Source organism: Erpetoichthys calabaricus, chromosome 3 (genome assembly GCF_900747795.2).
Source record: "Erpetoichthys calabaricus chromosome 3, fErpCal1.3, whole genome shotgun sequence".
NCBI classification, from domain to species: domain Eukaryota; kingdom Metazoa; phylum Chordata; class Cladistia; order Polypteriformes; family Polypteridae; genus Erpetoichthys; species Erpetoichthys calabaricus.
In genome coordinates this window covers 41,619,018-41,644,751 of record NC_041396.2, presented here as the reverse complement: position 1 = coordinate 41,644,751, position 25,734 = coordinate 41,619,018, and the positions used below count along the sequence as shown (strand labels likewise).

The following is a 25,734-nucleotide window of genomic DNA, read 5'->3' as shown; positions in this document are numbered from 1 at the left end:
GAGGTTCAAGAAAGGAACCATTTCTGGAAGAGTCTCCAGTTCATATTCTGGAATATACTATATGATTTAATGTATCAGTGGAAGCTCAGAGTAATATGTTGCTTAAAGATTCACATTAATTTTGCACCAAACTGAAATTATTGCTGCCCTACCTATAGCTTTTTTTGATAATTCATTTATTTTAAAAAACATTTCATTCAGAGTTTGGGTTGCAGTGGCAGCATATCAGAGACCAGTCCAAGACAGTGTGCCATTGCTTTTCAGAGTACTGTATGCTCATCCACATTGGGTCAGTTTTGAGTTGCCAGTGAATGTGACTTGCATGGCTTTGGGAAAAGGAAGACGTCAAAATACCCAGAGAAAATTCACACAGAAATTTGAATTTTATGCTCACTCCGTGCAGACAAAGACTTGTCTGAATCCAAATATGTACAACCATAAGCTAGGAGTGCTAGCTGACTGTGCCATCATGCCAAACCTGTGATGTATATAACAGAGCTTAGTGTAAACATAGTAAAAGTGTGTACTGAAACCTCCACTTGTAGAGTGCAGAGTGATATCATTCATCCAGGCTAAGAGAATATTCCTTGAGGCCAGAGTCTGAGACACTCATTCTCATATGCAAAGCAGCAGATAATAAAGCAGTGTTGCGCATTAAATTACAAAGATCAATTAAAAATAATTTAACAGCACTCATTCCTTGCACATGAATACTGGTCAGCTGTCTCTTCATCACCTAATCTTTAATCCAGAGACAGTCCTACCAGAATTGGGCCTAAATAGGATCCGGCAGCTAAGCAGGGCATTAGTCCTTTGTAAGACACATACACACCCTCAAATGGGGCCAATTTTAGCATGTTTTGCATGCATTAATATATGTGTTTTTGGAATTGGGATAAAAACTTCAATATCTGGAGAAGTAAACCCACAGATACAGGAAAAGCATTCAGACTTCACAGACAGTTCTAGGCCTTGATTTGAATATGGAGACTCTGAAGATATGTGCCATTGTTTATTAAAATATTTTTCAGACAAATTTTAGAAACTTCAATGCATGTTTCCTTACTAACTCTCCGTTGCTTTGACATGGAGTTATTTTCTGGTTAGGAGTTTGATTATAGAGGTAGAACGGTAATGTTATGAGCTGAAAGATTATGCCTACTTTGGCCTCTGGATGTTTAGTGCCTTTCTTATGTTTGTGTATTCTGCAGTTTCTACCAGGTTGCATTACTGTCACTTTAAAATCCATATTACTAACCGAGAATGCTAAACCGGATGATGGACGCAGGCACATCCGGCAATGGGCCGTAGCTGCAAAAAGACGTACTGCGCAGGCGCAAAAAGAGTCCGCGAGAGTCGGCTGAGGAGCCGAGAAAGGCGGACAAAAGAGGGCGAGAGAGGCGGATGAGGGGCCGCGAGAGGCGGACAAGACCACAGAAAAAAGGAGTGAGCACAGGAAAAATGGAGAAATGAGGAAACGCAGGCAAAGCACGAAACACATTGCACACGAAACTAGACCCAAAAAAAAAAAAAAAAAAAAAAAAAGAGGCTCGCGCACAACAGCAAGGCACCCCCCCCCCCCCACAGGCACCGGACGGGACACACACCAAGAGGGGGATTCAACAAGCCCATGGAACACAAAAAAAAGAACACAAAACCACCCCACAGACCCTACAAGCAAGGGACGGGACACACACAAAGAGGGGGATTCAACAAGACACAGGAACACAAAAAGAAAGAAGACGCTCGCGCGACAACAATCCTCAACACGCCCCCCCCCCGCCCGCACACACACACACACACACACACACACATCCATAAGAAGTGACACCCAAAGCCACATATTCTAAAGTGAACATCAACACCTTCACACTAGACAACATAGGTGTCAGCATTGGTGTATCTCCTTACAATAAAGCACTATTAACCGTTCAACTGCAGAAAAGGAAACATATTAACAGTGACTGCGATCCTCCTTATTACTTATCCATATTTCGCATGCTGAGAAAGAAACAAGTCATGAATACACGGTCACGGGTACAAAACGAAAAGGAAAGGATAACAGGAACAAACACACGAACACGAAAGAAACAACAAAATAGACGGCTATGCAGCATAGGTGGATCTCATTACAATAAGGCACTATTAACCGTTCAACCGCAGAAAAGGCTCCATATTAACAGTGAGTGCAATACTCCTTATTACTTATCCATATTTCTAAAAGAAAAAATGACTCGACTCCAAAAACGCAAAGCTCAACTAAAGCTTCTAACTAACGATGTACCTAAAAGTAAAAACTTTATGAACTGCATTAGATCCTACAATACTTCATTTAATATGCACAAATCTACATCCTATATCCACATGACGCAAACTATCAATCAAAGTGCTGCATCGCAACAGGCACGGATTCAAAACGAAACACCTCCCGTCTCAGACATACGTTAATGGCAGTGAAGGCTACAACGGGCTTCTCACACAGCACAGGCAAATCGATTACAGCTCCAAAACAACACGTCCCAAATACTAGACATGCAACAACGCGCCTCTCAAACGGCACAAGCAAAACATACACCAGGAAAATTCATTCGGATTAATGAATGTCATTTGCAATCATTGTCATTCAGTTCACTTCCCTGAAGAAACAACTGGCAATACAAGTTATACATTTACACGTTGTTGTCAAAAGGGTCAAATTAGACTGCCTCTTTACATTCATATACTGAATATCTACAGAAGCTTATAACTGACGATGTACCTGAAAGTGAAATCTTTATCAACTACATTAGATCCTACAAATCGGAATCCACTATGAACATTAACAGTGGCACTGCACGTGACATCCGTCTTGAAAAAATGTTTATTGATGAATGTTCAATGGCATGAACAAACGTTTATGAATAATAATATTCGATTTGGAGGAAAGGTACTTTTATGAGGAGGAGATTTTAGACAGTAATTAGCTATTCTTCCAGATGCCATGCACTCAGCTATTGTTCAGTGCACCTTAAAATATGCAGACAATTGGCATTGCTTTCAAAAGATACAGTTAGTAAAAAAGATACGATGTCCAGAACCAGATCATAACAATTGCTTATTACAACTGAGAGATGGTACACTCACCAATACAGATGGACTTCAGCCACATATTATTACAATTCCTCAAGCCTTTATCTGCGACGACTTAGTTACAGAGAGATTTGGAACAGCAATCTCATTAGACCAAATGCCCCTTTTAACACAACGCACTATATTATGTCCAAAAAATATTAATGTGGAAAACATAAATACCCAAGTCATTCCATTACTTCCTGGAAAGACACAACTCTTTCTAAGCTCTGACAAACTTGACTCTGATCACAACAATAACCATCTTAAATGACCTTACAAGTTCTAAGCTGGAATTACCTTTTACACTTAAACGGCGTGTACAAAGAAATTTTCAAATAAACCTTTACACTGTGCCACACACTTTATTGTTTGCTTTCTATTTGCATCATCTACACCGTCACACTATTCTATATCTCATTCATACATCACGCTCTTTGTCATTCCCAACACCAGGGGTTGGCGAGCGAAGCGAGCAGGGGGCGGAGCCCCCTAGTTAATTAGAAGGTACAAGTTCTTATTCTCGTAAGTTGAACCCTTATGAGTGAGTGTCCTGAGACCCTGAACTGGATTAAGTGGGTTCAATAATATATCGGCTAATGTTCTTATTTGGGAGAAACTGTAACTGATCTTGTTGCTGGATGCAGGTTGTTGCCTAGTTTGTGATATAATTTAAAGAAACATGAATATACAGGGCAGGGAAAAAGTAGGTTTACAGTTGTTCATATGGGAAAATATATGCAGGTTATGATTATTATAACAGCTTTATTAACTCAATAGCTTTATTAAGTTTATTAACTCAAAAGAATGTCACAATGGTATCTCGTAAGTGCTCAAATTGCTGCCCTTGCATACTCACAACTGTAAACCTACTTTTGCCTGCCCCTGTATCTGGGATAGCTCAGGTGTACATTATGGTATATAGGAGGTTTTATGAGGTTGTGCTAAAGTGCTCGACCTTACATGTAAGTCCTTAAAGAAAAAAATAATATTTTGTGTACTTTTTGTACGTTTTAAATAAAGGATACAGTGGAAAACAGTGTTTCAACAAATTTGATATATGTCTCCCTGGGCATTTGTAATAAGCCTCTAGAAATAAGTAAGAATATTATGTAGATATGCACATACAATACTATTTACAATGACTTTAATAAATACGACAATCACTAATTTATAATTTTAAATGATTTTTCTCCACCCCTCGATCCTCCTCTGAATATAGAGGGCTTGGAAAATGGATGGGTGGGATGGTTCATTTTCTCCAATTATTTTTTGTACCTTCTTTTCCACTACCTTGTAGTATAGCTGCTGTTATTCTCTGGTTCCCTATAACCTTTAATTATTACAGTGAACGAAAAGGGCAATTAATTCATTAATGTTAGATGTTTCAAACAAGAACACAAACAATTCATGTTTGCCCATTTTAGATATTTGCTGCCACCCCCATAAATATTTAAGGAGCTACTTTTGCTGAAACGTACTGCATTTAGTGGCACATTAATCAAAAAAGAAACAGGAATACTAGTATAGACTGATTGTTTCCATATTTCTCAATAAGATCTCTGGTGTTTGAGTGGTCTGCTTAGATCACACAGTGATTCAGTGACTGTGAGTGCATGACTGACCATAACGATCACCCTCCAGTATGCTAGCCTCTAGAAAACATTGTTTGCTTCTGAAACTTTAGGTAGCATTTACAACAGTAAAGCTTTATTTGTTTTTAGCACTAATCATTAAAATTTATTAAATAGCCAACAATCAATGGAAAAACCTGACAATTACTTTCTGAATTGTGTCATGGTGTCCAGCCTCCTGTGTTTGTTACACCTTACCTAGCCCTGATTAGTTCCACCAAGTGTTATTTGTAGTTTTAATCCAATACACTGTATGTTAACTGCAAAAATGTGAGTTATTCTATTAGGCCCTTATATTATCAGCAGGAATATTTGGAGAATATGTGGAAGATGCAGGCTTAGGAAATAGATAGTTGGATGGATGCTTTGAAAAGATATTAAAATGATCCCATGAGTGTCTAGATATTTTATCCATATCTATGGGCTCTTCCACAAGTTGGAGGTCCAAGAGACAGTTGACATGCCATTCTCATTGCTAACAATCAATTTATAGCTACACCCTGTACTTAACTGGAGTATACTCATAGACAGCCTTACTCCAATTAATAATTAATGTGTAAATGTAAATTGTTGCAATGTGCAAAAATGCAAAACTGTTTTAACCTCATTCCAGAATGTTGGACCAGAACTCCTTACTCATACCAATCTACTACCAATTCAGTGAAAATTGAAACAAGTGTTAAATATATGAGTGTGAGTGCCAATCCCAGTAGTGTATTTTGCTGTCATATTTATTATTTCTTGGTAGGTGCAGTCACCTGTCTTGTAACTTTTAACAACTCAATTCCTTATACACTTAGTATTACCAATTCTGGTCTGTTGTTTTCTACCCTGATGTTAAGTATCCTGATATGTTTGTTTCTTGTGTCAATCTAGTTGATTACTCAGTCATCCTGATATATTTGTTTTCTTACCAGAGTAAAGAATGTTGTGAGATTTCCTTTAATTTTCATTTTCTGTACACTTTCAAACAGAGGAGCCTCATAGGGATCCACAGACATTTGTCGCACACAAACTGTGGACAATGCCAGCACACCATGCCAACCCACTCATGCCTTTAAAACAATATTTTTTTAAGGTTGGGGATTTCTAAGTCATCAAGAGATGAACAGCATTCAGTAATATAAGATGCTTCTCTCATGGCTGCCTTGTTTGTTTGTAACCTACATAGAGAATTGCTCACATAATGGAGTGTGCAGCCCTGGCAACAAGATAAGGATGAGCAGGTCACACACACACAAGTGGAAGAGCTGGTAAATTGAATCCTATTAGGGTGCTGCATACCATCGCAGGCTCTCTTTAGAACTACTTTCTTTGTTTATTTGATATTCTGTCCCATTTAGCAAAGAGGAGCTGCTTCCAAATTAATTTAAGAGCTTGCACATTTCTTATAACATAAATATCTGTGAGGCCAATAGGATAGACGGCAGTAAAGAGAAGGTTTTAATTTTTAAGGGCCCAACTGTGGCGTTAATAGAACCTATTTATTGGTTGAGAAACACCATTGCCAAACAGTAATAATAAAATGAGTTTGAAAGTTGTTAGCTACTTCTTTTTAATTCTAACCCATATTAACTTGTGAGTCCATGAAAGAAAAGGAAAGACCCTCCATTAGAAAAAAACAGACAGAAACTCACACACAACATACTATTAAACTAGTAGCTCCATAGCCAAGACCTTTGCTTTGTTTAAAATGTGATTAAAACAGCACTGGCTTTTTTGTCTCCTCAGGAGAAGAGAAATGCAGTAGAAAAGAAAAAAAAACATGCAGCCTGTGTTTGTCTCACCCACAATGCATTCCTTTCTGCTGAGATAATCAGACCAACAAACAAATAAACAAACAAACAAACAAAATTGGCTATCCTCAGCACTTCCCTATATGGCGGCTCAATTATGCAAGCAGTCCCATACTGGCATGAGAAGCTGTGCACTCAGAAAAGAGAAGAGTCTGCATGTGAATGATACTCTACTAAGTCCATTTGGAAAATCAGTTAAAAATATGCAGTTGAAGTGATTAAATCAAGAAGCAAATAATCTGTATTTCATATAGTTCTTTTCATATTCTACCATCTACTTTATCAAAATAGATGTTGTACTTTAGTGGTACAACACTGGGCACAATGTGGTATGGATCTTAGCGAGAAAGAGATAGGTGAAGTGAAAACAATGCTGGTAAAGGACAGACAGGGACAACTGGGGGGAATAGGCCCTGTTATTGATGGGAATGTATGTCTCCAAAGAAAAAACAAGACAGAAAGAATTAAGTCATGGCACACTGGGAAGAAGCCGCACATATTCCTCCAGTACACTAGAGGGCGAGCAAACAAGCTCACAATAAACATGCTTTATTCTGAACCTTTTACCAAAAGACTGAGCCCTATGGGGGGCCAGGGCAATTCCTCCTGCCCGGCATGAATCTCTTTTTGAGAAATTCAGTATCGTGGGATAAATAAAAACATTACATTATTAGTACATCTAGGCAAAACTATGTGGCTGACAAGTGCAATAAAAAATAAAGTGTCTATAAATGAAATAACTCCATTCTCATAGTGCAATAAATAAACGGCTGGTAAGTTTGAAGAAACTTAATAGGTATACCTTCTGTATGGAGAGAATTTCAAAGGGTATGGGTCCATTTAAGTGGGACAGGAGTAGGTCATTAAGCTTGTGGAAATGACAGAGGTGGGCTTTTGAAGATCTTTCCAGACACACTGATTGTTGGCAGAGCAAGAAGTAAATGCAAGCATTCTGGATTTTTTGGTTTCAGAACCTTTAGGTGGTAGGAAGTCTATTTAGCATTGCCAGCAGGAGATTGAGTGATCTGAAGAATGATCCTGATAGAACAAAATGAAAACTCTCAAAAGGCTATGCCCAAATCTATATATTGGACTGCATATTTAGACAAAGAAATAGAGAAGTAAAGGCTGATAAGAGATGAGGAAAAAGATTTATCTTTGCTTCAAGCAAAGTGACAAAAAGGGGTGTCCTGAATTTGTGTCATAATTAAATCGATTTTTTCATTTATATTTGCACACTACCTGCATTAAGATTCTTAAGATTGTACATCATCCATTTACAGACTAACTTATAATTCATGTCCAGGTGGCAGGGTCCAATATCACCAGAAAGAAGGCTACAACCTTCTGGGCTTGAGAGGTAGCAGTACTGAACAGTCCACAAAATTAGATAAGATCATAAGATTTTCCATTCTCATAACCCACTTAATATGATTACAGAGTCACATGGAGACAGAGACCATTTTGGGTGCCCATCTCAGGCACAAGGAGGATCAAACCTAGATGGGACACCATTACACTGCAAAGCACACCTGCACACTCGCTCACACCGGGCCAACTTAAAGTTGAGAGCAAACCTGATGAGCATGTTTTTGGGATGTGGGAAGAGTTCAGAGTACTTAGATAAAAACTGAGAAAGACATGAGAACAATGTTTAAACACCCCACAAGCTAGGAAACAATCCCAGTATTTTAAGATTACATTAGAACTTTAGAAACTTTAGAAAATTGGGATGAGAACAAGCCATTCAGCCCAACAAGCTCCTCCATCCTAATCACCTATATTGTCCAACATAACATCAAGTCGAGATCTGAAGGTCCCTAAAGTCCTTTTCTCCACCACACGTCTTCTGTCCCTGTGTTCTTATGGAAGAATATATTTTAAAGCAATAACTGGGATCCACTGTACTAATTTATTTTATAATTTTAAATACTTCAAACACTATATTTTACCATTTAATTGCCTCATCCATGGGTGTTTCCTGTCTTGTGCCAGTGCTACCAGGTAAAACTTTGGGCCTGTGACACTCAACTGAATTAGGCATGTTCGATATTGGATGGATGGATATTTACATTATATTGTATTGGGTGTAAAGCTAGGTATGCACCTGGTAAAATTATTATTTATAAAAATCTGGAGGTAACTAAATTGGAAGCTTACAGTGTGTATTTTTCTGCACAAATATGCCTGTTGTTCCCATGGAACAGCATTTCTTCTTTTCTCCCACAGGATTCAAGAGTTTGCCATCATCCTCAACACTCCAGGACACTTGTGGTATTGTGTATCACAGCTTTGGTGATGTGGCTTTCAGTTCTGAACTGGTCGTGGTCTATGTGGAGTTTTCTTGATGTCCATACAGGACTGATTCCTTTACACTTAGAGCAGATGTCAGGTAAATTGGCAGCTCTGAATTTTCTTGGTAAGAGGGTCTGTTGAATGCATTGTTCAGTCCAAAACTCTGAGGGTTGAATTTTGGGGACCTGTGTTGGGAAGAATAATAGATTTCAGATGTTTAGGAATGTTAAGATTTTTATTAAAAACAAGAAATGCTATAAACCTATCCAGTAGCCTTAGATCTAAAATCACTCCTAATAGTGCTATTTGCATTAATACCAAAGGGGATAACACTGTGCTGTGAAAAATCTGCTATGATAACCCATATCACACTACTTACATGAAAACTAGCTGTACTCACCTAGGAGAACCCTTACCCATCTTCTACAACTGTGTGGATGGGAACGTGATGTTCTGTATTATCTCAAATTGGAAAAAAAAATCTAATTTTCTTTAGAAATTCATTACTATAATTCTAAAGTAAGCAAACTGGGTCAGTGCTGAACTTTTTTGTTTTTTTGTTTCCCATTTTATCCTATGTAAAGAACCACTTTAGATGGGGCTCATTTGTCATGTAAGTAGTTTTCTGAATTGGGTCACAGATGAATGCTAAGTTTCATGAATTGCCTTCTAAACATTTTTTTTTGCATTTATTATGTTTCTCTTTTTATTGTACTATGGTTTACTAAATAAATCATAATCATAATAATAATAATAGTAATAATAATAATAATTTTACATTTTTTTCCATGGGCAGCAAGGTGGCACAGTGGTTAGTGCCACTGCTTCACAAATTCATCATCTTAGGTTTGCATTATGTGTCAGGATGTTATTAGTGTGGAATTTGGGCTTTCTTCCTCCTCTGCCTCCTTCTTTTTTTATTTTGCTTTTTAACGTATTTCAGTTTATCTCCTGCATCCCTAAGACATGTGTATTAGGTTAACTAGCAATTGTAAGTATACATGAATGGATACTTCAATTGACATGCTCAACCACAACCTTGAATTGGATTAACAAGTCCAGGGAATGCTATGACTTTTTTCATAATATGTCAGAGGATCTTACAAACTCATTTTAAAACCTTGGGAATAGTTAGGAATATGGTAGATACGGTTCTGGTATAATCACAAGGAAAAGAGTAAAGCTATTGAAATTTTTAGATGCTCAAAATGTGTTAATAACAAAGTAAATTTAGAATTGTAACTGGAAATATATTATTTTCAATTATAATAGTAAGGACAAACTTTATAAAAGAGAAAGTCTCTAGGCATTTCTTCAGTTTGAGAGGCAAAAATATTATATATTGGTATACTGGCATTTGAACATTGGCATGACTTACTGTTCACATGAGTATCAATAAAGCAAAAACTGAAAAAAGAAAGGTTTATCTCTTAAAAACTGACTGGCCATATGAATCAGTTTGATGCCCTTCAAAATGTCTTTGTGTGCTAATCATTTTTTTCTGCTATTTGTTTTATTTTATTACCTGCTAGAGTTATTGTATTCAACAGTCTTATAGAACTGTTGTTACAGTAGTTGTGAGATGTATTGCCACCATAGCAATTTTAACTTTTCATTCAAAATAAACAGAAACTGAAGAAAATGAAGACCTTCTTAATTGAATAGGTTCTTTTACAACTTAAAGCAAAGCAGTGTAAAGAAAATGGTGAAATTGTGAATTTTTGTGTAGAAAATCAAGTAATAATGGAAAATATTATTATCAACCAAAAGCATGGTTGTAGCTGAAAAGCCCATAAGAATTGTAACTGCAGCTAAAACACTTCTTGTTGGCATCATTTAACTTGCTTTCTGCTGAACTGTTCCTCCAGGCAGTGTGGTCTAGTGGTTAAAGCTTTGGAATTCAAACCTGAGCTTGTGGGTTCAAATCCCCTTCCTGACACTGTGTGACTATAACCCAGTCACTCTGCTGTGTCTGTGCTCCAATTGGAAAACCAAAAGATATACAGTATAACTAATTTTATCTTAAGATATTGCCTTGGATAAAGGCATCAGCCAAACAATAGATAATAATTATTTAATATTAATGGAATCAAACTATTTTATTACTGCTTTCTACTCTTGAGTTTTGAGTCTGATTGAGTTTAGGACTCAATGTGCCACTACAAGACAGTCAAGCATTTATTTTCTGGGCTTCTCTGCAGTATCTTTGAATTCATATTTAGGATCGATATCCTGTTGGAGAACCCCAGACATTTTAGGGAGACTTTGTTTAAGAAAATGGGGTTGGATATTGTGCTCTAAAATCCATGGTTTATCTTTAGATTTCCTGATAGCATATTCACAGTTAAGGCCTCCAGCAACAAAAGCAGCAAAGCAATCCTAATGCCTTGTAGATCTTCTAAAGAGCATGTTTTTCTTTAAAAATATAATTTTATCATTTGTGCATAAAGGGCTGATTTAAAATTACAAAAAGTTCTTACTTTGTTTACTTTGTCAACAGAACATTTTCCCATACTTGTTTACATGTATTCACTTGTTTTTGGTCTGTCTTTGAGCACTGTGATTTTCCTCTGACCATATAAGCCCTTCTCTAGATGGGGTGGACTGAAATCACTGTTCCAGATATCTCCAGTGAGCTTTTAGATGTTTTGAAGTCATGCCTGTTATTTCTTGCCATTGTTCCTATTGACAAGATCTGTGGTCAGCTTTCTTTACATCTCCATGTACCAATAGATTCAATATAATTTCTTGGGCTGCAAAATGTTTAATAACATTAGGAACTGTACATTTGTACAAGGAAAATGCAAGGGGCTTTCTCTAGTAATTTATTTTAGTTATTAAGATATTTATGTTTGATGATCTTATTTCTAGCACAGGAGGAAGTTGTTTTGTCAAACCCATTTTGATAGAGAAAACTTGGGGGGAAACTCACAATTGTTATGTCACTTTATGCATGTAAAAGGAATTTTAAAATCACTTGCAATTTTGATATATGTGAGAGGTACCCAGGAAATGACAATAAGGTGCTCCTCATAGCTAGGCGGATAGATACTATATTGGCCACAAGGGAAAACTACAACGCACACATGTTAACGGCAGTCAGAAGAAAATAACACAAAATTAGTTGAATTTTGGAAAGGAGTGCCGTGATATTCTTTAAACCTTTATGTTATTTTCCACACAAAAATGATACTTTTTTATATACTCCGATTTTAGGCCGTTGTTGAAATTAATAAAATTGAGAAGACGATCACTATATTAAATATATGGATAAATTATTTGGTTGTCAGGGTAAAACACTTGTTATTCCAGTGGAAAAGAAAGAGAAGTCGAGAGTTGAGGTCGGTCCCTACTGACTATTGCCGTATTAGACAGGGTGAGCGCGTGTGTGTCTGTGCGAGAATGAGAGAGAGAGAGAGAGAGAGAGAGAGAGAGAGAGAGAGAGAGGGCGAGACCAACAAGGGTAGGGGATGAGATTTGTTTCTTTCCTCGCAATGTTGGCGCGCACCTGTTTTAGGGTAATTACGGTAGAGAAGGAGCCTAACTGTCCCCGAACATCTCCGGCACCAGTAATTCAACACGCTTTTCACTGGGGGTGATCGGAGCGGAGAGGAGACGAGAGCAAAGGAAAGGACAAGACAGGGGGCAGACGAGATGCCAAAAATTGTAGTAGCTTGGACAAGTAAAGGGACTTGTGCATCATTCTGCGCCTGAGACGCTAAAAAAAAAACCAAAAACATTGCGGAGCAAAACTTAAGTGGTGCGCGGCCAGCCAGCTAGCATGCAGCGACGGCTCCGCTAAGTGCTGCGTGCGCCACTTCTGAGAAAGGGGAAGCGCTTCGGAGCAAGAAAGAAGGAGAAGAAAGGACGGAGTCCTAAAAAGAGCGAGCACCGCCGCGTCGAGTGATGGTCGCCCTCTGTGCTCACTGAACACGTCGCTACAGCCGCCGACGCTGCTGCCGTTAAGATTCTGCTGTCTTCTTTTCTTTAACGTGCTTCTTCTTTGGGATCACCCGGACTGATCTTCAAAACCTGGAAGTGAAAATCCACATGGTCGAACAGAAGTAACGTGCGTCTTGAGCTCTGCACACTTTACACACAGGTTCAAGATCTCTCTCTCTTTTTTATATAGTTCTCTCTTTCGTTCTCTCATTATTGAAAAGCGTCTTTGCAAAAGTTTGTGTGTGTGTTAGTGCACTGCAGGTGTCCGGAGGACTAACTTCTTTCCAACTTCTTTGGGCATAATGACAGGTGAGCGCGGTGCAGTTTTATGTTTGAAGCTGGGACGCGAAGTGTAGCTCGCATGTCCATTGGGTCCCTAAACATATGCCTAGTCGCAGTTCACGACCTTTGTCCAGCTACACAATAGGATCACTTTGTAAAAGTGTCTTTTTTCTCTCTGCAGTTGTCATGTCTGGACAAAGTGGAGCATGTTCATAAATAGAAATGAGTGATCTGCTAGTTTTACTTTTTAATTTATACATAACGTTGTATTTTTTGATTATCATTTTATTTGACTAACCGATACATAATACGTGACAACGTAAAGACCCGCATATATGTGGTAACGGCATATACCATTTAGTGTATTCGATATACAGATTATCTTGGTTGTAATTAAAAATTCACGCCCTTCATTTTGGAATATCAAACGAAACAATATATGATCTATAAAGGATTACAGGACTACACAGACCACATACTGTCTGTGTTTGACCTCATACATTTTTAATAAGTTTCAGAACTTTCTTTACTTTAGGTTGACACACATTAGTGTGTTAAAAAATCAAAAGCAAATAACGAGGTTGCATTTTAATAAACATTAAAATAAAATTACTCCAGTTAATTCACGTTATGGTTCTGGGAATATTTATATTTAAAATTAATTATAAAAGTATTAATGTTGGCATATTTGACATTTTTTGAAAATCTCCATTAAGATTACCTTTAGAACATATTAAGTGCTGCTCGGTACTAAATAATTGACATACATTCAGAACCACCTTTATGATAATCATTCTGCAGAAGTTTTTTTTTTTTTTTTTTTTTTTAGCCCTCGCCATAGTTTTCAGGAGCACTATATTTTCATAAATGTTCTCTTAGGTGAAATATTAGTAGTAATAAATAATTAATAATTAGCCTTGTTCAGTCTTTCAGGAGTGATCGTCTTAAGTTCAACAATTGTATCATAAAATAATGTTTCCAGTGTATAACTGTCGGGAACAATATGAAAATATATTTACGGATTACTCTTTGAAGATTATTTTTGAAGAATTATGTTTATTGAATTCAGAAGCACTGACTTTTATATAACAATACAAAGCCAAAGTAAGTGACCCATGAGATCACTCTGTGTTCTTTTGAGCGCCATACGGAGCCTTACAGTATCACTTTAGCACTCGAGACACTTTTTTTTTCCAAGGGCGATTTTTTTTTTTCCTCAGAAGTACAAAAAGAGTAGCAAAACTATGCAAAATAAACGATAAATATGTTTTATTAAATTAGGAAGACTTGTACAAAAAACAAAGTTACAGGAAAAGCGCAGTCGAGTTTATAGTTTTCCGTTTTACTTCTGGGGATTTCATTGATGTACATTTATTTTAATAAAACCGCTATATGTTGTTAAAATAACATTTTCGAAGTAGTTGGGGGCGCTGTGATTTTTATTATAAGTAAAAAAATAAAATCGGGTTCAAAAAGAGTTTCAGGGTTTAAAAGACTAAACACAAAATAAGAAAAAAACTCAAATGCACCATGTAAAAGGATACATGAATGCACACAGAGCAAACAGCACCGGGCGAGAGTAGTGAGGGAAGTGTCATTTTCCAGTCATGGACGATGAAAGACAATTAAAACTGCCAGAAGGATCGCGAAGTCCGCGTTAAAAGAGGTAGAGCGATTATTAAAATAATTATCCAAGTGAAGGAAAAGAAACTCCATACTGCTCATTATCAATTTTTGTGACGACCAAATGTGAATTTTCAGGTTTTGTTTTCTCCATTCGTTTGATTTTTTTAAGAGAACAGATTTCAAATCGAAGCTCCTTTTGTGTCGGACTTGAAGTTGAACACTGGAAGTTGCCCCAAAAAGAGACTGGCTCGTAAAATACAACATAGAAAACGTGCATGAAAAGTCTGAATTTCAACAAAGTGTCCAAAGTACAACTTCGAGCTCCAACGAGGAAAGACTGGCTTGTAGTAATGAGAATACAGAAAAAAGCTTTTTGGGTGACCGCGTTGTCCCATGGGATCATATAATTAGGAGCAATGGTGTGCAACGTGCTCGCGATCAATACACATAAATATATATAAATATAAATATATATATATATATATGTTGAATATCATGTACGAATGTGAAAGTCGTATTTCTTTTGACCTGGAATCCTTGCATACTCAAGCGCTTTGTTTAATTGGCCTTTTAAGTTTACTGTATTCACATTGTCCGCAGTGCGCTGCCTGACTTGGGGTTCGTGTCTTTAGAGGCCTTTTAAATATCAGTAATGATCAAACTCCGTAAACACACCACAAATATTCGAACCGTTTGCTGTTTGGAATGTAGCCTCTTGAAGACAACTATTCGCCTAAAATAGTAAAAGTGCAAATGGCAAGAGAGAAACTTTAAGTGACATAGATCTATTGTCATAAGCGAAAACTGGGCTAAAATGAAAAAAAACTAATTTGTTGATGTATTACTGGTATGTGCCTTTAAAAAAACCTGATAAATTAATGAAGGTGCTGAGTGTTAAAATTACAGTAGTAGATTTTTTTGCTAAAAACACCCCTTTACATTTAATTGGAGATTCTGATATTTGATGGTATTCATAATTTGAAAAAAATTAAATACAGAATTATTTAAAATATGTGGACAGAGTATATAATTGTAGACACTTTGTAGGTGTAAATATTTATATTTTGTGTGGTATGTGCATCACTTTCATTTGAATTGTTTAAGGGGAAATTTTTAACCAAAAAGTAGTTGAACATAATATAAAGCATATAAAGAGGCATTTCAAAATTGTGAAGTTAAATGAAATAAACATTACACCTCTTGTTATATCATTAAAAGCATCTTGCTTTTCCCTTTATAAAGGTTATTTTTCTGTTAAAATTCAAATACATTTTAAAACTTGCACAACACTGACTATTCAGGTCATTTCCATACAGTAAATTAAATTAATTCTGTATTTTTACAAACATAATTGCAAATTTGTTCCATTTGGTTCAACTCTGTTTTTAGCTTTTATTCCTATGATGTTAAATATGGTGTTTGCCCTTGTCAGAATAATTTTCACAAATCTTGACATTTGTTTCAGAATACCTGTTTGATTCATGGTGTGGGTATGATAAAATTTATAGATGGACACTTTTTTTGTTTATGATTGATATTTTAATAATTTTAAGCTGTTTATAGAACATATTCTCAATAATTATATCTGTCAGAGCCTTTTTTCTTAAAGGGCATGTTTACACCTTTCCTTTTGTGCGGCATTTATTTTTTTACTCTTTGTTATTTAGTAGCATGATCACAATCCAGTTTTGATTAAAGATAGCATTATAAACTATTGCAGTGTCACATGGCTATCAAAATCTAGTGAATTACAACTTAGAAGAAAATCTCAGGAAAAGATCTTCATCTTTTTAAAATGATAATTTTGTGATGTACTTCTCAGTTTTAGAGTGTATTCTGAGACATTCCTCCACCTCTGGCAAACTAGTTGGAAACAATGGCTTTCAACAGAGCAAACTGCAGCCGAGTGGCTAACTTGAACACATTTTGTTTGTGGCAAACATTTTCCAGACTGCTCAAGTGTTGAGAGATATTCTGTTTGACATTCTTTTGGTTGCTTTTACCTTGCAATGGTCAGTTATGCACACACTTTTATCTTTATGTGGAATTATGTATGTGTGTATGCATGTGTGCGTGTATATCTATTTATGTATATAAAATAAGTGTATATATATTTATAATGTATATGAATATATATTTGATTATGTATGTTGTGTCTATATAATTTAAAGTATGTGTGTGTATAAATATTTTAATATGCATTTAGGATCATATAGGGTATTTTATGTATTTTTATATAAATATGTAAAAATGAGAGAGCATGTTATGTAATACTACTTTAAAAAGAGATGTGCAAGTTTTTTTTAATTTTTGATTTGCATTCAGTACTTTATTTAATGAGAGGACCTATAGATAGATAGATAGATAGATAGATAGATAGATACTTTATTAATCCCAATGGGAAATTCACATAGCCTAAAGAGTAAAGTTTTATGCCTTGTAAATGAAGATCCCATTTAATACAGTTAAACAGTTATTCCGCAGTAATGGAAAATGGTATATTTTGTACTTTTTTTCATTTTCTTCTTCCAAGTCATAAACTAGTTAAAATGAAATAAATATTCTCAGCATAAAAGTAAGTTTAAAGTAGTTAACCTCAACTTTATTTTATATTGTGAAAACCCATATAAATTGTACTGTGGGCACTTGATATGCAAAAGGGAATTGTTAGTGCCAGTCACTTGCTTTCCTTTTAAGTTTCTTTCTCTGTTTGTACCCATTGTATGTTTTGTGTTCTGTCATATCAGAAAAAAAATTTAAAAAAATACTTAACTTCAGTTACAGAAATTTTTATAGGTACCCAGAATTAAGAATTCTATAGAGCCTATGTTGTGGAAATAAATAGCATCACTGAAGGCACTTTGCAGGTACAAAAATAAGACTGGTTACCTTAAATGCTATTATTCTGTTTGCTCCTCAAAATTTACTTGGAACTGTTAAAAAAAAAAAAAAAAAGAAAAAGAAATGCAATTTTTATATTGAGGTTAATGTAAATGATTAAATATTTGATGAACGAATTTTTAAAATATATTAGTGGTATGTAGGTGTTTGTTGCAACTGAGTAGAGTTGTGACTGTCTTATTAAATATAACACGTTTGCTTTTTGTTTTTTTTATAATATTAATTTATTTTGACTTGTTCTTCTTGAGTGGAGAGCAGAGGTGGATATGAATAATCATTCCCTAAAGTTAATCTAAAATATGTTGTGTTTAAATCTTGCTTCATGTTAACAATAGGTAATAAGTTTTCATTTGCATTGTGATTAAAAAATGTGTTCTTTTTTGTGTGTTTGTCAAGTGCTTAGTGCCTCAGATACCTTTGTGCCCCAGACCCTGTGGCCCCTTGGCCACTCTCCCATGTTGAGGAATGCGCCAGCTCTGCTGGGCTGTGGAAAGCCTTGCATTGTCTGTATTGTTACGACTGATTCACTGAAGCGCACGTCTAGCCCCGGGTTTTCCTAAAAAGATATCTTCTCGTTATGTTTGATGTTGGCGATGAAAACAATTGTCAAAAAAAAAATGCATATAAAAGGATAGGTAGCTATTGACACTTGAAAGGGAGGAAGTATGTAAGAAGGAACCTTTTTTTGTTTCTTCATGAAAGTGCACCTGATGCAAAAAGTGCAGGAGAAATTTGAGGGGGGGGTGTTTTGAATCTGCTGGAAATGTGTCTTGTGTACTTGTATACTTTTTTTAGCACAGTTCCAACAGTTTTTTTTCTTTTGTTTGCTGTGCATTTGGCATATCTTTTTAAAATATAAAAAATATTTTTAAAAAACTGTCAATTTTTAACAAAGAATTCTGGTACAGTATGTTAGCTTTACTTGGTTTACTTCTTAATGTTTAATAGGAGGGTGTTGTTGTTCTTAGAATCTGAAAATATAAAAAACAGAGTGCCAGAGTGCATTGCAGTGATTTTGACTACTGGGTAGAGAAACAGTCCTTCTTCATTAAAATGTGTTTTTTTCTGTACATTAAATAAGTCATTTTCTAAAATAAGTAGCGATTTAAATTAGAGTTCAATATGTAAATGAATAAAAGTATTCTGTCTTTAAAAGTGTTCAGTTTTATAGTTTTTATAAAGAATCTTAACCTGGATGGACTTTGTAGAAGTAAATTGTCCAGTTTTACCGCGGGTCTGATATTATAGCTGATGGAATACTTTTTCAGTGATAGATGAAATCTTATATTGGTTTCATGCTGCTTTTATTTCACATTATTTCAGTTAAACATATGATTTTAATTGAAACCTGTATTTGCGATCCTAAAGGCTGAATTTTGTAGGAATAATAAATTGCATGCCAGTTTAGGAAGCCAGGGAACTGCTTACGATACCCTTATGTTTTTTCATTTTTTTTGGTTTACCTTTGCACTTGAGGTGAAAAACAGGGTTTTTATATGTGTTTTTGATATGTGAACCAGTAGCATTGTTTAGAATGGACTTTTTTTCCCCTCAGCTGTATTTTCCATCTCATCTTTGGTATGACTTGGGAAGGTAAAGACATGCTAGTGTACAGGCTTCCTCCAGGATATTTGTTATAATTTAGTGTATATGTCTGCTGCAGATTTCTGTGTTGTTTGGATTTTATCAATGTGTTAGTTTCTGTTTATTATTTTTACCTTTTTTATTGCTGCTGAGGTTTAAGTTCCATTTTTTTCCCTGATTAGTTTTAGTAGTTGCTAGTGTACAGGCTTCCTCCAGGATATTTGTTATAATTTAGTGTATATGTTTGCTGCAGATTTCTGTGTTGTTTGGATTTTATCAATGTGTTAGTTTCTGTTTATTATTTTTACCTTTTTTATTGCTGCTGAGGTTTAAGTTCCATTTTTTTCCCTGATTAGTTTTAGGAGTTATGTGTTGTTCTTTATTGTTTTAAAATTAAAATTTTACAAGTTCAAGGCTAGCAGGTGTGCTGGTCAAGTGCAAAGCCTACTTGAATAAATCTCGAGGGTAACACATTCTGAGGGGTCAAAGTATGTGACAGAGTTAAATTTTATAGGAATTCTCATTAGTGCATCCACTCACCGAGAAGAGGTGTCGTTAGTCGATTACTGCCATTCGATCAAGCTGCCTAAATGTCAACTATTCGTAGCATTTTATGTCCCATTCAAAGTTGGGAATCTCCGTTGTTATAATGAGTAACGGCTTAGAAAGCAGGCTGCTATAAAAGCTTAACTTGTGTGTTTCCCAGTGCTCGGCTCTGCTCAGGTGATTGATGCTCAAAAGATGAACTATGAGAAGAGGAAAGTCCATCAGTAGTTGCTATGTGATGGGAGATGCACATTAAGAGTGCTGGTCATTTAGTCTGGCCATCCATTAGTGAAATCACACTTTGGAGTAGATTATCATAATTTTGGAAAGGACTTGTTTTTTAAACCCTGGAATTGCATTCTCCGCTGTATCTTTGGGTGTCTGTTATACACTGCTCACTAATCGGCAAGCGAAGGTTTTTCTGATTAGATCACAAGTGAGACATGACCGAAAAGGTTGTCTTTTTTAAATTGCCATTGACAACTGCTTTTCTGTCTCTATTTATTTAGATATCCATATGTGGATATTGCCTGTGGGAAAATATCGGAGAAGCCACATGTCAACTAAAGAATGGTTTAAAATTATTGTTTAATGCTTATTAACTAAATTTTGATCTCCCCTTTTTCCCAATTTAGGAAAATACTACATCCCATGCAAAGCTTTTTTTGTAAAAGCCTCTGTAATGATTTTAAAAAGTGCCTGTCTGGCTTTAATTTATTTTTAATGGGATGACTACTGCACGTGTGGAGGCTTTTTTTTTGATTAATCCTTTTCTCAGTTTGAAAGCAAAATGTTAAACGTATGTGCTATGAAAAACGTAAGAGAAATTCCAGTATTTATCCTTTTTCACATTTAGGAATTCAGCCTAGGAGGAGCTTGAATTTTAAAACTGAAATATTTTACTTCAAGGTTAATATTATCTGTGAATGGCAGTTTGGATGAGTTAGGAAATGTATACCCCAATCAGAAATCATTTGTATGAATCCAGGGTTTAACTTTAAAATTGTTTTAATAGATGGCTGTAAAGGAGAAATTCAACTTGGTGCACTGTATGAGGGGTTGGAATGCACAATATTTGATTGATAATGTCAAATCTTAGTTGTACTGTGTCGTAATGAGCATAACAGGAAAGTATCGGTTGTATTAAAATAATTGATCAGATGTGACTAAAGAGAGCTATGACAGCATGTGTCCCATTGGATGATTTTTCTTTGGTCAAAGAGTCCCAAAAGTGACCACGGCAAACATAAAAATCACAGCCAGATTTTGACCTTTTGAGTTATTTTTCTCTTGTGAGGTAATAATAATAATCATAATAGTAATAATAGCATTACAAGTGCACACTCTGCATTTATATTTGGGCTTCATATGAAGCCAATGAAAGTTTTGGGATGATTTTAATTTGACATCCTGCCATGACTGCTGATTCTAGGTTTGGTCTTTCTTGTAGCTTTAGCAAATTAAATTCATTAACTTTTCTTTAGCAATAATGGTGGTGTTCTCATGAAGTAAGAAAACTGCTCTGTGATCCTTAATCATACCCATCGTGTCCTGAAAGAGCACTGGCACTGGGCTACCTCATGTAGATGCTTGTGCACTATAGTCGCTTGGGTTGAGCAAAGGCCGTGTACTTTGCTCCCTTTTAACATCAAGTTATTGTTGGCTGATTTTAAGTGTCTGTTGCTGGTCTGTGTGACTTGGCGTGTAATATCTTTTGACTTCCAGAGCTTGAGGTCTTTCTGGGCAGCACTTTGTCAGCTAAGATACCCTAAACCTGATAGCCACTGACTAACTGACCAAAGGGGAAGGCACACTTTTCTTGTTAATCTGATTATCACAATATGCACTTAAAATAATGTTCCTTTTCATTTCTTCTAAAATTAGATCCTGTACATCGTGATGAAGATATAGATTTAAGAACAGGTTTAGAGAGACGTTTATCATTCCAAAAACAAAGTAATGTTTGGGGATATATTTTTGATCCACTGAATTTCTCAAGGCATTAGCAAATCAAAACTTCTGTTTAGTCGAGAGACACAGTATACCACTCTACTTAGTTATGGAAAAAAAATATCTTGTTACAGTGAAGTGTTCGCTTAGTTAATAGAGTAAATATCGCATTTTCTCAGTAGGCAATGATGCATTTATATGAGCTTGGAGAGTGAACTAGCACAAATAAGACCGTTAAAAATTGCATTTTTTAAACCTTGACATGAAGTGTTTTGTGTTAAATTATAAAAAGAAGAAAGAAATAAACATGCAGCCAAGAGCCTTCGTGAACCTTTTACGGTAATTTAAAATGCTTTCAGTGCTCATAGAACATCTGCTCAGGGCTGTAATATTCACGCTGTGTTACCTGGTGTTGTACTCTTACCGCAGCGTTCAGTTATAAAGCTGCTTTATCTGAACCATGTTTACACACTTCAACCAATATAAATGAGTGCAGGTGCCATTCTGCACTTAATTGTAGTGTTGTCCATGCATTTCATATCCCTGCTTTATATATTTTAAATATATATCATTCTGCATTTTTATGTACATGATGGAATTCTCTGTGTTTGTGTCTGCATGTGTTAGTATATAGCTGGTTATGTTATTTTGTCAATGATTTTCAATGCAGATACTTACTTGTTTTACATTTGGTAGATCTGCATATGCGAGTGGATGTTTTTTTTTATGTAGGCTTATTTTTTTAGTGTTGTTTTATTTTTGAAGTTTGTGTTATTTTCATTAGTTATTTAGAAGTTTTTAAATTTTTCTCTAACCCCTATCCATTTTTTTTCTAGGTTGTTTAGGCAGTGTGATTCTTGATGTTTAATACACCAGTAGGTGTTTTGCTGTAAAGGATGGATAAAGTTTTGGATACTGTCTCCGCAAACAAAGTCACTCTGGGAGAATTCAAATTATTTAAACATTACTTTGAACATACTGCATATTAGTATGTATAGTTTTATGTGCATGTTTTGGTTACCAAGATCGTTATGTACACAGGGTATACAGTACTTTGCAAGGAGGTGCAGGTGATGTCCATTACTTGATTTACCTACTTTAGACCCTTCAGAAACAATGGATCACATAATATCAATGGTGACATAATATCAATATGTTGTGACTCTTCTTCATTTTTTCCAATTCTTCACCCCTAACTAAATTTTGATTTTTTTTCATTTTGAGCTCAATTTTTGTAGTCTTTAAAGCTATGTTTTTTTCTTATGATTGTTTGCTAACATTCTGGTCATTCAGATCTCTAGGGATTACTTCACATTTTTTAAGGGCAAGGTCAATCTTATCTTGTCCTACTGCCACAGGAATAAGCAAGGCGGGGAAACTGGGAATTAGTGGCCTTAGAAAATTAATTGTTTCCTAGAAATAGTGGTGGAAATTATCTGACTACCATTGGAAAAAAAAAAGTACCATTTTGATTGGTAGAGAGAGATCTACTGAAAACTTAAAATAAAAATAGACTCTACATTAATTTTTAAATATAGAAATATTTAATTGTATAAATGCAGTAATTTTATAAACCAGGTTTAAACCATATGGCTTTATTTTTTATACTGGGCAGAAATAGCCAGTGCTATCAGGATAGATTCCAGCTCTCTAAAAATCTGTTTCATGCAAAGTGGATTCAGAAAATTAATGGATGGTTGAGAAGGGGTTGGAGTGTGTGTGTGTGTGTGTGTGTGTATATATATATATATATATATATATATATATATATATATGTTTTACATTTTGTTTATTCCATAACATACATATTTATTATTTAATTAAGTTATTATTTACTTTTGTGCATTTTGTTTATTTGATTTAAAATGTGGGCTGCAGGAAGTATATATTGTGTGTGTGTGTGTATGTTTGCATATTCAAAATTTATAAACCATCATATACATTTTTCATATACGTTTGTTTTCCTTGGCTTTGGTACATCCTAAGAATAAGTTTCTTGTGAATGACTGAGTTAACACTGGAAAATTGAATAAATTGATATTGATGTTGAGAAATCTCCCAGTACACAACTTTGTGCCATTTTTAGTTCTGTGTACGAGCATTACCTTTTCTTTCACGTATACACCTTGTCTTGAGAGACACAAATATTTTAATGGGTCTACACCTTTCCCCAGTGTCCATGGTTAACGGTAATTGTGTTCAAACAAGTGTTTACTGGACAGATGGAGACTCAGTTGAGTCAAGACAGAGTACGTTTAGGATGGCTTTTTAAAATAAATAAAAAAGCCACAGTCAATAATATGGTGCATTTTGTTTCTCATTAATTAATGAGATGAAAAATAATCAAATATATTCTATGTATGAGTATGTTTTGTGTTCTCGTATATAATCAGATAAGAGAAGAGTCTGCCGGTATCAAAGTTGATTTTCTTAGCCATGTGAGTGAACAGGTCTTAGAATTATTATCTTCCAGAATGCTACACTGGAATTTGGTAGTGAAAAATTTGGCAGGATTTATATTTGACTGGTAATAGTTACCACCAACCACCAACTTTGGTATGCTTTGGAATAAAATAAGAAATATAAACTGACAATAATGGTTTTCAGTGTCACACAGCTGGTCTAAAAATAATGAAGAGAAAATGAGTGAATTCCTTTTAATTTGCAGCCTCTCTTTAGTTGTGACCTGACTCATCGTTCATTTGAGAATGTGAACTGGTGTCTGTTTACTAAAGGGCTTTGTGCTTGTTGGGACACAAAAGAAAAGCTTTATTATATTGACTAAATTGCAGGTTTGAATGTCGGCTTTCGATCACCGTCCAGTCTTTAGTTGTGCATTTCCTGCTGTGAAGCCAATCTGAAGTTTAAAAGATTCTGTTACTGTGTATTGGGTTGACCAAGAGAGTTAAAAGTGATAGCAGAGAAGAACTGATTGAAACTAGATAAAGTTGGAATGGAGGAATTTTGGAAATAGAACAAAGTGACTGGGTGAAAAGAACAAGAGCAAAATGGAAAGTGAGAGAAAGGAAAATATGTTACCAAGAACAGTAGATGGGGAGGGTAAGGGAAGAGTGAGAGGAAGAAAGAGAAAGAAAAATGGAAGAATGAATGTGAGGAAGAAGGAGAAAGGAAATTTACAAAGAAGGAAAAGAGCATTTGATTTTGAATTTGGAAGGCAGAGCTATTCAGGCAGGTTTCAGATTTAAGCTTTGATTTGGTAAACTTTCTTTATTTATGATTATACTGTATAATTATACAAAATATACCTGAAATCATTCAAATTGAATGGTAAATGAGTATAAATGGTTTTATCTTGGTACATTGGTAAACTCCAATTTCTATAATGTGCAATAATCAGGAATAGATGTTTTCCAGATTTTGCTCACTGTGTGGAATAAAGCGGATCTATAAAAAAATCCATCATCCTGATTTTTACTTTTTTCATTTTACCAGTTAGTCTTTATTAAATGGGTTATATTCAGTATGTTCATGATGAAAGTAAAGCTGTGCCTTGTTTTCAATACTTGTACTGTAATCATCAAAACATTGAAAAGATCTCCTGCCTCTCATCAGCTTGTAAATGTTAAGACGCTTCGCTTCTAAAAGTGTTGCTGTTGTGCTTTGCATTTGCTTTATTTTTTATTTTTCATTCTTTTAAAAACATTAAAGCAGCCACTGCCATTAAGCAGTTATTTACTTATTCTTCCTTTTTGTTTAAATATAGCTTATGAGGATAGTAAAAATGGGGGAGGTTAGATTTCAAACTTTATTGTCTGGTATTGAAATGTCTCAAAGTATGACAACTAATGTTATCTGGAGAACACATGGCTGCATATACTCTGTCTGGATAGAATTTCTCAAGAATTGGAATCTGTGTTTCCCTGCCTTTATCCTCACTTCTTTTGGCAGTTAGCTGGTGGGAAATCTACCCATACATTTTATGGTTATCCGATAAACAAAATTTCTATGCAGTAATTATATCCCAAAAGCTTTTCATGTATCAATTAACTATAAGGAGCTACTTAGTTGGACCTTAGCTGGGCTACTACTGGAGCTGATTATTGAAATGC

At 35.4% G+C, this 25,734-nt stretch overlaps 1 protein-coding gene across 2 annotated transcripts in view; it reads left to right on the top strand.

The window, feature by feature from the left end:
- The first annotated feature begins 12,335 nt into the window (after positions 1-12,335).
- Positions 12,336-25,734, top strand: part of foxp4 (forkhead box P4) — a 239,519-nt gene continuing 226,120 nt past the window's right edge. Inside the window, exon 1 of one of the 2 annotated variants that reach the window (XM_028796682.2) lies at positions 12,336-12,935. The gene's annotated coding sequence lies outside the window, so the exon portion shown is untranslated. The remainder of the gene's footprint in view (positions 12,936-25,734) is intronic. The other variant, XM_028796680.2, reaches the window with a different exon arrangement.